At 36.2% G+C, this 12347-nt stretch overlaps 1 protein-coding gene and 1 long non-coding RNA gene across 3 annotated transcripts in view; one reads left to right on the top strand and one right to left on the bottom strand.

Annotated features, from left to right (window-relative positions):
- The window catches only part of LOC138694588 (lactadherin-like), a 119947-nt gene that overhangs the window by 11637 nt on the left and 95963 nt on the right, over window positions 1–12347 (bottom strand). The gene's annotated exons all lie outside the window — the stretch shown is intronic.
- The window catches only part of LOC138694591 (uncharacterized), a 210131-nt gene continuing 206303 nt past the window's right edge, over window positions 8520–12347 (top strand). The window contains exon 1 of the long non-coding RNA XR_011330980.1: window positions 8520–9108. This is a non-coding gene — a long non-coding RNA (uncharacterized lncRNA). The remainder of the gene's footprint in view (window positions 9109–12347) is intronic.

Genomic DNA, 12347 nt, shown 5'->3' with positions numbered 1-12347 from the left:
AACAAGAATATTTTCAGTGCATAGATCGATCTTGCCATGAACTGTGCTCGATGGATCGCACGTGGCTTATTGAAGGATACACCTCCCGGAGGGACTTTTCTCAAGAACAAGAGGGTCCATTCCAATACTTCTCGGTAACCATCACGTGGATGGATTACTTTAAGTTGACTAACCACAACATCTTTCACATCTGTGGAAACATTCTTTAGTTCGACTGGTATATATTACCCTATTACCCATATGTCAGTATGGCATATATCCTGTATGAAATTAAATATCGTTGAGCATACCTCGTTTGCTCTGATCGCTCCAATATTTGGCATATATCCGTGTTTAATGGTGTACTACTACATAAGAGGGTGGGAGGTGGGAATTTCCGAACTTTTTTTTCATGTCATATAAAAACCACCCTACAGTGTATGGTCGTAAACATTTTATATATACGGTAACTTAAGAGTTAGTGGAATATAATTTGTAATGTTGCGAAGAACCAGGAAAATCCTAGAAAAACCGCCATCCTGCTATCTTGTCCAACATAAGTAAGCTATTGTATCAGTCAAAGCAGTATGACAAGCCCGCGTTGTACTGTACGGGTATCTTACTCGGTTTAGTTACATAACCAAATTTCCGAAGGATAGAAGCATTGCCTACAAAAGATACACTCTTCGTGGTTATTCAATATTTAAACTAATATGCTGTTGTTGGAAAGTACAGGTATCTTACTCTTTTTATAAAATAGTTAAGTAACCAAATTTCCGTAAGTAAAAAAGATATTGTCTTCGAAAGAAATGTCGTTCATAATTAATTATTTTAATTAATATAACTCATGTCTATTAAGTGCGGTATAATAGTAATGCAGTGGTGGTGGTGGTTGGTTATTTTACGACGCTTTTTCAACATCTTAGGTTATTTAGCGTCTGAGTGAGATGAAGGTGATAATGCCGGTGAAATGAGTCCGGGGTCCAGCACCGATAGTTACCCAGCATTTGCTCGTAATGGGTTGAGGGAAAACCCCGGAAAAACCTCAACCAGGTAACTTGTCCCGACCGAGAATCGAACCCGGGCCACCTGGTTTCGCGGCCAGACACTCTAACCGTTACTCGACAGGTGGTGATGATGATGATGATGATGATGATGATGATGATGATGATACGTTAATGTACAAATTCTGGCTTGAGAATGGTAGGGCAGACCGAAGAACCAGGAGAAAATCTGTTTTAAGGCTGCTTTTCACCTGTAGGTATAAATTTGACAGAATCCTCTGGTTCAATCCCAGATTATTTGTTGGGAAACCGTCGTCTGAATAAGTTAAGCCTACGATCCTGCTCGCATAGCGAAGTTTTTATTTTATTATTGACTACAAAACCATCTTAGGGGTCAATGTTTGTCTTTCTGCAGCTCAAGAGGTCTTCATTTCCTAATGTGTACGAGAAAATATTTGTGTAACCTTATTCTTCAGAGGATAGCTTTCTTCTCGCACACCAGCCACATATGCGTCAATTTTAATACGAAAATGTATCTGTCTTGTCGGCAAACACAAGTGAATTCAATTTTGCGAAACGCTGTACAAAAAATAAACATAGTGTTATTCAGAAAATATTGCGCGCTTTCAAGAATAAAATGATGAAATTCGAATAACATAATTTTACATTACTGAGATTAATGATTAAGGATTCTGATACTAAGAAACACATCACGTTTTTACACTGCTTATAAAATTTCAATGATTTACGGATTATATTTGTAATGCGATAAAGATCGAGTCGATATTCCAACTCGTTTATTACTTCAGTAGGCTATAGATGTCTAATAGTCTCACAACTGGTACAATTGAAAACCTCCCTGGAAAAAGGATGTAACATCAAGTTAATGAAATATATGACTTAGCTGGAAAAACTAATTTTGAAGCATTCATTTGCAACAATAAATATTTCATCCAACACCTAAATAAACTTGTGTCCTTGATTAGTCAAATGGTTCTGCTAGTAAATATAGGCCTAACGAAATATGCCCCTGAAATTATTTTCCTTTTTTTTTAAACGTGTTATGGATTTGTTGGTTATACCACAGTCTAGTAAATACATTCACGAAGCTTGAGTTGTTGAGGGTACTAGAGTCGACGGCAATTCGGAAGGCGGTAGTCTGCTAGCGTTTGCGTCGAGAGAGACAGATAGCGAGAGCAAGGTAGCGTACAACATTGCAACATCGTACTTCATGCGCACGTGCAATAGAAATAAAATAGCGCAGGAGAGAATTTAAATGATCAAAAGACAATAATGACCTTAGCCATTAATTACTGTAAGCATGACACCTTCACTAATAATATTCTTTGCATGTTTCTCAATCCCACACCACATGCTTCTGCAGTCGTTTCTTGCGCGTTGGCAACATTGCAGTCAGCATCAAGATGGCCGGCAGCGTTCTGCTCGTCAACATTTTTAAAATAATTATATACCTTAAACACTATTTTCCACGCCTGCCTGTGCAATACTTGTCTTTTTACAGTCTCTTCTTCCATTTATTTATCTTACACATACACAGTGAATGTTAATTTTACCCATGTTGAATCTTTCGTACACTACTTTTAACACTTGAATATAAATAATTGATTAAATGGCGATCTTACTCGTGTTAATTAATCGAGAAGTTGAGATAGCGCCGAGATCTAGTTGGCTCTGAGGAAGGTGTCGAATAGCACCGAAACAGCTGTAAGCCGCACATGCTTACATAATTAACACGAGTAAGATCGCCATTTAATCAATTAGTTAATTTTACTTATTCAGTGTATTGAAACACTTACACGTGAATAAACGAACTCCGGAAGTACTTGTTATAGACTGATTCTGATTGGTTCTACTGTACAAGTTTGTGACGTCACATATCAGAAATGCTACGGCGCATGTAGCAGCTTACCGCCTTCCGAAATGCCGTCTAGCCTAGGAACAATAGACTGTGCCGGTACTATTTCGCATTGTCTGTAATGAGGCGATAGTAGCTATCCTGTGGTTAGCAACTATCTATGGATGCATATTTACTACGTATTGAGCTTCGTGACTGTATATACTAGCAGGGGTCGTCAGCGCAGAGCACCCTGGGACTAGCGTCTTTTACCCGCAGAGAACACACTGCATTATGGTGCACTCGTAGCTGCTAGCGGGTATGCTCTCTACCTCTTCCTGCTGCACGACGGTGCACACGGGACGGCATCGCTTACCCGTTGCACATTTCAGCGAGTGCTGACGATCATTGTACTAGACTGTGGTAATACCCTTATTCCGGGGAAGTCTTCAATTAGTGATCCGCTATTCACAAGCAAGTTCGTAAGTTCTTGATACAGAAACGGGACAAACAGTATCCTATACATATTCTCAAAGGATCAAATCAGTAGATCTGGAAGATTAAGATATGGGAACTCCTCGTCAAATCCACCTCTTATATAGGAAATTACCGATATTTAATTGTCAGAACTGTTATCCACGTAATAGTAACCAGAAATTTCTTTCTAAATTAAATACTGTTATTTCAATGTATTTTATTTGGTTTCTGAATATAAAATTGTTAAAATACTGCAGTTAAATGTTTTTCTTAATAATCCTGTGTAATCATGATTTTTTAAACGTGTAATGAGTACTAGAATAGTGAATAATTCATAAGAGAACCAGCAGTCGATTAAATTATTTAATCGATTTATTAGTTAGTCGTACGTAATATACAGAGTGCAAGGGGATCGATGCACTAAAATTTCAGAGGTGATTCTACATTTAAATATAACAAAACTTCTGAATTGTGTGTCTTGAGTTTTTTTTTTTTTTTCAAATTAAACTGTTTAGCCATGAATTTAAATTGAATAATTGCGAAAATCCTGAAATAAATCTTGCAACGTAGCGCAGTGTCGCGTGATTTAATCAGAACCAAACTTCTTTATGGTTATTCGTCATGGACAACAGTAAACAAATCGCTGCTTTGCAGACTTAGAGGTGTTCAAAGATCAGTCCTACGCACTATCACGCACCGGCGAAGACGATAAAACAAGCAATGAATTCTTAGAAGTTCCATAGAATATATTTTGAACAAACAACATAGGCAGTTTCTACACACTTCACAGAACCACCCAAATCTGTTAAAAGGAAATCTTTTTAAACTTCATGGTCACGTCAATCCAGCTTCATCTTTAACATGAACGCAGAAGAAAGAAGGCATTTCAGACGTTAATAAACTAAAATAAACAAATTCAATGTTTGTAATTCAATTAGGAGTCAAAGCTTGGTTTCCGCATTGTACTCATTCAAAGAATTAGGATGCTGGCTGGCTGAGGCAATGACGTAATCTGACCTTCACTTGCTGTTGACATTTACATTAATTTAATATTTTCCAGTCTAAAATTACATGTAAATAATACCGTGTGCTGTAATGATTTATTTTCAGGAGTGTTAATTTAATGTAAGACAAATCATGTCAGTAAAAATTATTTTACAATTCATTTCTGGTATCTCAATATGAGTATTTCTTTGACAAAAAATTACGAAGTGGATTACATCACTCCCTTCCTACTCTAAAGAGAGAGGGAGACGAATGCTAGGAGTTGCTTTTGTTTACGTCTGCTACGAGTCTATTCGTACATCGTATTGAACTGTTACAGTGCAGGCGGCGCTTGGTAGAGTTATTGTAGTAGCCGTGATGTTGCCAAATGTTTCATAGAAACATAACGAATTTCCGCTAAAACGGCGAATGTTAAAAAAAAACATTTTTTTAGATTTTTCAAATATTTCCTCATGATCTATTACTAGTTTCATTTTGGTGCAGAGGTTACCATCCACCCTGTGTAACGAAATAGTACAGTAGTAGAAAAAGGAGGATAAACGTAGGACGAAGATAAAAAGTAGGAAGAGATAGAAGTGATAGATTTTGTCAAAGTTTCTTTTTATTGCAACTGCTACAGAGTAGCGAATATGAACTTTTTTGTACCAAGCCTTTCCGTGCACTGAAAGAAAATAAACATAGAGAGACTTTTTGTAGAAGTCCAAACATTTATTCGGTTGCAGTCGGATCGCACAGAGTGGACTTATGTAAATTGAGCGAGGCTTTTCACTTCGCTCGTCTCCAGCGACATCTTTCTTGTCGGATTAGTTTATCAAGAAGCGAAACAAGTCGTTAGGCTCTCCGCTTGTCATTACCTCACCTTTGCTTCATTATTTCCCTGTTATCTCGTACTTCCAGCCTTCGAAGAAGAAGAAACCAGAAAATTCTTGAAATAGCATTCGGTTGCGTTACAGTCCAAGTTCAACATCAGAATTATTACGATACGAACGTCCTAGCTGTCATTACAATAGAAGTGAAAAATTTTCTTGAAAACAATTATAGGTTTAATATTATGTACCACATACGAGATACACTATTAGATTCATAAAGTAGTTGTTCACCTGATGATAGTAAGAAATACTGTATCATATTTCAGATTTGCTCCAGTAACGTCTTGTGACATAGAACGAATATTTTCAGAGTATAAATATTGTTTTTTTTTTTTCTGAACCTAAAAAGAGTATTTCTTTTGATAAAATGAAAATGTTCATTGTTATTTGTTATAATGAGGCTGGAATCATAATCGTATACTTTTTTATTTTTATATGTATGGGAAATTATTTCAGTTTGGGAGTTACGAAATTTATAATTACAAATTATTGTTTTTTACATTATTAGTTTATTATTTTCCTGTTCTAAGACTGTGGACGATTGGAGCATAATATGTTTGGTTACCGTCTGGCTGTTACATGTTTGTCGTTCTGGTTCAATGACATTGAGAGTTGCGCTACTCCTTTTCATTCGGTAGAGATATAGTCCAAGCTTACACAACTTAGCAGTTTTGGTACAAACTTCCTAGCTTGGTAATTGCATATAAACCAAACTTACTTTCTTTCTTTCTTTCTTTCTTTCTTTCTTTCTTTCTTTCTTTCTTTCTTTCCCTTAGTTATCCTCTCCCTTTTAGGTTCATTTACACGACCCATGCCACACGGGCCTTACAGGGCCGCGACCTGTCGGGAGAGGAATTAATCTATGGATCAGATACATACTTTTTTGACCACACAAGGACATAGAGGGCCTCCCCGGACGAGGGATCAGCTCAGTGCCAGGGCCACCTCTGATACAGCACAAACATTTAAGACATTACACAGCATTCACTCACACACATATGAAAGGATTAAGAGTAGGATCGCCGTCCATGGCCGGACTTTCAAGAAGTACAATCCCGGCATTTGGAAATAACTGAGGAAACCATGAAAAACCTCAGTTAGGATTGCCGGCCCCTGGGATCGAACCCCGGAACCTCCCGAATGCAAGGCCAGCCCTCTACTACTCCGCTAGCCCGCTCGGTTAAACCAAACTTCAATTCCGAAATAATCTTGACTCTACAGACCGGTTTGAATCTCATTGTGGCCAGCCAAAAGAGGTTAATCTTGATGAACAATTATTGATCATTACAAAATACAATCTAGACAGAAACGGGGTTGATGGTCGGAGCACGGGGGACCATTCCAAAATTTCTTGCTAATTTTTGGACATCAATGAGATTAGATAAAGCTATTAAGGGGTCTGATTCAATTTGGGAAACCATTTTGTGACTCTAATAATTCATTTTCTCACTATCGGGAGTAAATGTAGGTGTCTAGGTTGCCAGAATTGGGAGAGAAATATAACATTTCCTCCATAGGGAGAGAAAGTAGTATATTAACAATGAAACATATCAATCGTTATTGCTACGACATTTTCTGTGCGCATAAGCTCAATAAAATAGCTCCAGCGAACTTGAATAATGATTTCGGAAATAAAATGCGACAATTTTACTCTCGGTCGTGGACAAAATACACTAGGGAAGCCACCGGCGTAGCTCGGTCGGTTAAAGCGCTGGCCTGCCGATCCGAAGGTGTGCTCGGGCGCGGGTTCGATTCCCGCTTGGGCTGATTACCTGGTTAGGTTTTTTCTGAGGTTTTCCCCAACCGTAAGGCAAATGTCAGGTAATCTATGGCGAATCCTCGGCCTTATCTGGACAAATATCATATCGCTATCACCAATTCCATCGATGCTAAATAACCTCGTAGTTGATACAGCGTTGTTAAATAGCCAAGTAAAAATAATACACTAGGGATCAAAACACTTTTTTTCCCTGTATACATTTTGCAGCCCTCAGGATACAATCACTCGGGCTACAGTCCTATCGTGGGGGAAATCGTGCGTTTCTCTTCCTTATGTTATGTATAATAAGATTACTGTTGTTAATTTGAGAAATGATTAATGGTTATGACAATATGTATATTTTTGAAATTGTAAATCTCATATTATATTTGAATTTGTTAACAAAATATTTTATATATTGATTGCCCTACTAATCTTCTTTATTCGGTTTTTAACGTCTTCAAATTGGAGCAGATATACACGTTTACATCATTAAATTTCTTTCATAAGAACAAGACAAGTTTCAACCATATTGGCATAATTATAATACTAGAAGGAACATATTAGATCATTTCACAGAGTCCAAAAGTTTAACGGCTGCTGGTATGAAATATGGCTTCAACTGTGGCTTAAAACTGTATAATAAATTCACCTACCCTGATTTAGAAAATATAAGTACGATGAAATTTAAATTTTAAAATTAAAGAAATTATTAAGAAAACTTAATATAGGGTTAGATAATTAATTGGTAAATATTAATCTTATTTAACGTACTTATGAATATTAGTTATAAACTCTCAATTATAATGACTTATTTTGACATATATGCCATGTTTTGTAATCTGCGCTATTTGTACTCGTATTACTTAAATTTACTGTTTATTTCTTTTTCTTCTTTCTGCCTATCTGAAGTTCAATACCCCCGACCATAAGCGTTGCTCATATGGGGGTAAATTCTTTTATAGTCCCGTCGCTCTAATTTCCGGCAGCCAATCGCGATGCAGGTCGGCTACATTTAAACGTGTGCGTCTTGTGATTCGCTGATGAAGATGTTAAGCATTTCCTAAGGCTGGATAAATACTTAATATAATCGCCCGCCATTTTGGCTCTTTCATTGGCGTTCGCAGAAAGCACAAGAGGACGTTATTTGCCGCTCAATTATTTGCTGAATTACAGTGCGTTTGATTTATTATCATAGGAGCTACGACATGATAATGTTTAACGGTGTGGCAAATAAATCCCTCGTCTGCTAGCGCGGCAACGAAAGAACAAAAATGGCGAACGATACTACCTACCTAGACTTTATAGAGCCTTGACTTCCTAAGACGTAAGCAAAGAGCAGGAGTCACGCCGGGAATAACACCGTCGCGACTATAATTATTATTATTTTTTGTTTTGATATTAAATATGTTCATTATTGTTTAATGTATATAACAGTTTTTAATGTATGTTTAATGTCTAGTTTTGTAATAAATTATAGTCATTGATAAAAAAAAGTTTATTCTTTCTTTTAATAAAGAAAGTTTGTACTGTCCGCTCTAGAGGTTATGTCTGGTTTCCCCCACCTGTTTCGGCTGGCCCTTTTGTAAAGGCTTTTGGCTGGCCATTCTTAGTTATTTCCTGAACATATTTGTTGTTCGGATGTATACGGAATATTATATAACTGTTTAAAATAATTTAAAGAAATTAGCCCCGTTAACTGAGTAACTCTCACGTGATTTCCCCCGTTTCGATGATCCTGCGACACCACTCGGACGGACAGAATGATAATATAGGTGGAACTGAGTACACGATAGCAATGCATCCGTGCCTTCTAGACCATAAAGACAGTGATCACTGTGTCATAAGTAAACTATAAAAACAGGTCGCATGGATTTTTCTGAAGGATGCTATTGCTATGCTAGGAAAAAAATGCTGAGTTAGTTGTTCGGTATCATTGGTTCTGTGAGTGATGTGAGCGGTTGGAGTTAAAGACGGGTTTGAATTGCTTTTGACTGGCATGTAATTTAACTCAATAAGGTTATGACCGTGTTTGTTCGCATTTATTTTCATTTATGAATCAATTTATTGACAATGATAGTGAAAAAAGTTCAACGGGCCTCGAAGTGATTTGTTCGAAAATTAAGACCACATCAAGCATTTATCGTCAACTGTTTATCGGTAAGTAAAACGTTTTTTAACTTGAGTGATTGCAATTTAAGCCTAATTATACTCCTCTCAATATGTAATCTAAATTATATATAATTACAATACTTACAAAAGTTTATCGTTGTAAAGAATGGCTGCATAATTTAAGAAATTGAATACGCTATTATACTGTAGTTCATACTGCAGAGCTTAAAGATTAGCCTATCAAATGTTATGAATCTGTTTCTAATGTAAAGTAAAAGAAAGTGATAGATTGAACCGATTTATAAACTTAATTTGCGGTACATTATAATCATAAGATTAATTTCTGATGCTCGTTTGTTTTAGAATCTTTGTTTGAAAGAGTTTTGGGTAATCTCATAGAAGTGGTGTACTGGGTACAAAGGCAAACCACGAAGAACATCTTAATGACATCTTGGTTAAGATGCTACGGTCTATGCTAAATAACATAAAAAACTATTTTAAATTATTTTTCAAAATATTATTAATAATTAAGGCATATATAGAAAAAAAGTATATACAAATTTCAGTATTTGGCTAGCAGAAGTCTACCTTTCTACATAATATGTAGCTTTACCGCTAACTTGACCTCACTGGAAGTAATACTTGTTGTCTTTGTGTATTTAATTGATTTTAATGCTGTTTTATTTTATTTTTATTAAGTGTCGGTAGAGGTTTGGGAGCGACAGCGTATAAGCGGCGGATATGGGGAGCCCCCACCAACGAATAAAATTACGTTTCGAATTAGGTTTATATATGGCTAATACAATAGTTTATTAGGTAGAATATGGGTTTAAAGTTGGGTTGATTCTCAGCTAAGTCTAAGGTATTATACCTGAACTTCCGGTACGATAGTTTCACCTACCCTTATCTTATGATATGAAAAAATATAATATGTTTCTATTCCTAATATATATTATTATGACATCAGTTACAACTTGTCACACACAAACTACTCGTTTACACTCTTGTCCACAACAGATGGAGGTAATTATTTAGCCCGTTATACCTCAAAAAGTTTCATTTCTTGTAATTAATTTTTTATTTGAGTACTATATTTGTGTTTATCCAGACGTTTGAGATAGGCAAGGCATGTAGCACGTATGGACGAATCCAGGAATGCATATAGAGTGTTAGTTGGAAGACAGGTGGGAAAAAGACCTTTGCGGATGCCGAGACGTAGATGGGAGGATAATATTAAAATGAATTTGAAGGAGATGGGATATGATGATAGAGACTGTATTAATGTTGCACAGGTAGGGACCGATGGCGGCTGATGTGAGGGCGGCAATGAACCTGCGAGTTTCTTAAAAGCCATTTGTAAGTAAGTAAGTATATTTGTGTTTAATAAGTGGCGGAAAAACTGTTGAAATTATGTTTGATTGTTTTTACGGTGAATGTTACTTATGTTCCGCCCACTATAGGAGACATAGGCCAGTTTTACACTAATCCTAAACATTTAGTATAACTTGTTGCTTGTGTAGGCAGTCTTTTACATTAGATTTGCGAAAATTTGTTTATAGCGCAACATTGGCAGTGATAAAAGTGTGAAATATTAGGTGAAACGAGCGTTGAGCAACTTCCGCCGATTTTGGAATAGAACCGACGCACTTGAACTGCCAACATAGAAAACAAAAAATCACACTCAATCGCTTTCACCTTCATCTTGACGGGATAATAAAAGCCAGTGGCGTATACTGGTTAAAGGGTTTGGGCTACCGCTGACCCTATTATTACACAAAATATATCTAACAATTACTTTAATTTTAATTACTATGGTGAAACTAATAATACAAAATTATTACATTATGTTATATTATAAACTTTTTCTTTCGTAATTTCCTTGGGCTACCGCCGGTAGCCCCGGTAGCCCGCAAAATACGCCCCTGATAAAAGCCTAAACTAACCTAACCTAAGTGCGTCGGTGTCTATTCCAAAATCGGCGGAAGTCGCTCAATGCTCGTTTAGCCCAGAGTCCGTGGATATCCAGGGTACCGCAATCGTTTGAGCCGGCAAATGCCATTGTTAGTCCAGCGCGCACTATGCAGTATACAGTTGCATAGGGAAAGAATGTAATTTAAGTGCGAAAAAATGCAATGCTGCTGTGTTCAGAACTGTTTACAGAGAACTGAAAAAAAAAGCGCACATTTGTTTTCTCTGTGACAAGGTGAAAGATATAAGGAAAAAGGAAAGAAGTGGCTATAAATATAAAAGGGAACGATCCACTACCTAAGCGAGCATACATTGTGAGATTAATAAATGACTGTATTTTGATATTTATTTTTTCAAAAATTGGACTCCAAAATATTTTTATAAAACTCATCTAGAATTTAAGTTGTTTCAGCAATGATATTTCTACATAAAACAAATGAAAATCTCTTACCAATTAGGATCAGTGCCAAATTTTTACCATCTTTTCCCTTTCAAATCAAGCATTTCTGAATTTAATCCTATTTGCTATTTGCAAGAATGACATAATATATTTCTGAAGTTCTGAATTCATTCTTGAGACAAGATTGTATTGTTTGGCTCGATTGGAAAATGCAGAGACCGTAGAAACTAGAAACCCTATTAAGGTTAGACTGATGTGAAATTTCAATTTTCTAAACTATTCTAGGTAGATCTCTGAAATTTTGTACTTTTAATTTGTAATTTTAAATTGCCGCTAAGTGTACATCTATTATCAGATAGTACATCTCACTTGACGATATGTGTCAGAGGAAGAATAATTGTTTGTACCGATATGCATCTGAAGTCTGATTAGTGGAATATGTAGCTAATCGGCGAAGTATGCATTGGAAGGAGAAAGGAACTGGCCACTCTACCCCATTATCTCCTGGCCTAGTTGTCTCATGAGTGATGTCTTATTGGTGGTACTTATGAGATTCAAACATGTCTTCGGACATTTGACTAAACAACAGCAACAACAAAAAATATGAGTGTTAGGTATAATCCTGATAGTAAGTTTTGTTAAGAACATATTCAAAAACCTTTAATGATTATTGTAATACAGTAAACTCTATGTAAACTGTAAGAATTGTTTATGTATTTTCGCGATATGACTTCCTAAGCTAAAACAACATAAAATAAATAAATTTAAAAAAACCTCTACAAAAAAATCATGCACGTAGTACAAAATCTGTAGAAAGAGTAGAATTTTTAGCAATGCAAAATTTACAGTAAATTAAAGTGGAGAAAATTCACTTCAAAGTTTTGGATGATAATAATGAACCAGGTCTCTGTATTTTTTA

This window comes from Periplaneta americana, chromosome 2 (assembly GCF_040183065.1).
Source record: "Periplaneta americana isolate PAMFEO1 chromosome 2, P.americana_PAMFEO1_priV1, whole genome shotgun sequence".
Lineage (NCBI taxonomy): Eukaryota > Metazoa > Arthropoda > Insecta > Blattodea > Blattidae > Periplaneta > Periplaneta americana.
Note: the sequence above shows the minus strand (reverse complement) of the source record. Positions and strands in the feature narration are given on the sequence as shown.